General features: G+C 50.4%; 1 non-coding gene across 1 annotated transcript; it reads left to right on the forward strand.

The window, feature by feature from the left end:
* The first annotated feature begins 1574 nt into the window (after positions 1-1574).
* On the forward strand, positions 1575-1646 carry TRNAG-UCC. Its single transcript has one exon. It is a non-coding gene; the product is annotated as a tRNA-Gly (tRNA).
* Positions 1647-2143: the final 497 nt, after the last annotated feature.

Genomic DNA, 2143 nt, shown 5'->3' on the forward strand with positions numbered 1-2143 from the left:
CACTCCCCTTCTTAAACAACTCCAGTGGTTGCCTATCAACCTCTGCTCCAAACAAAAACTTCTCACTCTAGGCTTCAAGGCTCTCCATCACCTTGCCCCTTCCTACCTCTCCTCCCTTCTCTCTTTCTACCACCCACCCCGCACACTCCGCTTCTCTGCCGCCCACCTCCTCACCGTGCCCTGGTCTCGCCTATCCCGCCGTCGACCTCTGTTTCACGTCCTCCCGCGGTCCTGGAACGCCCTCCCTCCTCACCTCCGCCAAACTGATTCTCTTCCCCTCTTCAAAACCCTACTTAAAACTCACCTCCTCCAAGAGACCTTCCCAGACTGAGCTCCTCTTCTCCCTCTACACCCTCCGCCACCCCCCTTTACCTCTCCGCAGCTAAACCCCCTTTTTCCCCTTTTCCCTCTGCTCCTCCCCCTCTCCCTTCCCATCCCCACAGCACCGTACTCGTCCGCCCAATTGTATATATTTTCATTACACTATTTATTTTGTTAATGAATTGTACATCGTCTTGATTCTATTTAGTTACCATTGTTTTTACGAGATGTTCTTCCCCTTGACTCTATTTATTGCCATTGTTCTTGTCTGTCCATCTCCCCCGATTAGACTGTAAGCCCGTCAAACGGCAGGGACTGTCTCTATCTGTTGCCGACTTGTTCATTCCAAGCGCTTAGTACAGTGCTCTGCACATAGTAAGCGCTCAATAAATACTATTGAAAGAAAAGAAAGAAACCCTCACTCCATCATGGAAAAGCTTTCCTTCATGCCTGACCTGTTTCTGACCCAGTGTCACTGCTCCTCCTCACCATCCCTGAAACCTACCTCTCCCCCTATGACACTGTCTCCCTTGCCGCGCTCTCTAGAGGGGGTCTCATGTTCTTCTACTCCCCTAGACTCACTGCGAATGAGAAGGAGTCGGTTTTCTTCTCGATCCGTAGTATCGCTTTTGCACATTCACCCCTCCCCCACCCCTCTCTTTCCCTTCCTTTGATGCCTATATCTTCCTCTGAAGCCCATATCTTCCGTCTCTACTACTGTTGTCCATCGCCCGGAGACGGGTTCCTTCGGGAATTGTCGCGGCGAGAGAAAGAAAGACCGGGCACAGAAAGGTGGAGTTTTATACAAAATTGATTCCGCAAGGCGAATTGAACACCTGGATTATTTTGGACGTGGAGTATATGATTATTTATGATATTAGATCTACCCTATCAGGAGGAATATACTTACGTGCTTCTCGCATGTGACAAAAAGCCCTGGTACCACCCAGGAGAAATTCACTTATGGTTTGTTTGCATGTGGTGAGGTGGCTAACTCCTACCCACGGGCACTTCCCACTTGGTAGAAACCCATTTATGAGTTACTCACCATTGGTAGCTACCACCCACGAGGGCTCCCCACTTGGGAGGAATCCATTTTTTGTTTTGCACATCCATGATGAGGCAGGTAGCTCCCACCCACGAGCACTTCCCACTTGGGAGGAATCTATGCGTTACCCACCCGTGGCGAAGCACCTCGCTTCCAGCCCCATGACCGTTTAAAGGGACACTCATACACTCACGGCTCCTACCTTGCGTTGGTGTTATAGTGGTGAGCATAGCTGCCTTCCAAGCAGTTGACCCAGGTTCGATTCCCGGCCAACGCAGTGTGTTAATTTTGCGAAGCAGCGTGGCTCAGTGGAAAGAGCACGGGCTTTGGAGTCAGAGGTCATGGGTTCAAATCCCAGCTCTGCCACTTGTCAGCTGTGTGACTGTGGGCAAGTCACTTAACTTCTCTGTGCCTCAGTTACCTCATCTGTAAAATGGGGATTGAGACTGTTAACCCCACGTGGGACAACCTGATTACCCTGTGTCTACCCTAGTGCTTAGAACAGTGCTCTGCACATAGTAAGCACTTAACAAATACCAACATTATTACCTTGGTGCAGGCAGAGCGAGGATCCCACGCTCTGGGTAGAGGTGACCCGCAGCTGGCTGCTCCAAGTCTCGATCCGCTACACAGAAGATCAGAGGCCGCAAATGTTTATTACCTGTCCTCCTAGGCCACTCCAATTTCCGGCCTCGGTTTATCCTATCTCCTTCCCTCTTCCATACTTAATTTGATTGGCAAGGGGGCGAGGAATACCTTCTGAATTCCCAGCTT

Source organism: Ornithorhynchus anatinus, chromosome Y4 (genome assembly GCF_004115215.2).
Source record: "Ornithorhynchus anatinus isolate Pmale09 chromosome Y4, mOrnAna1.pri.v4, whole genome shotgun sequence".
NCBI lineage: Eukaryota > Metazoa > Chordata > Mammalia > Monotremata > Ornithorhynchidae > Ornithorhynchus > Ornithorhynchus anatinus.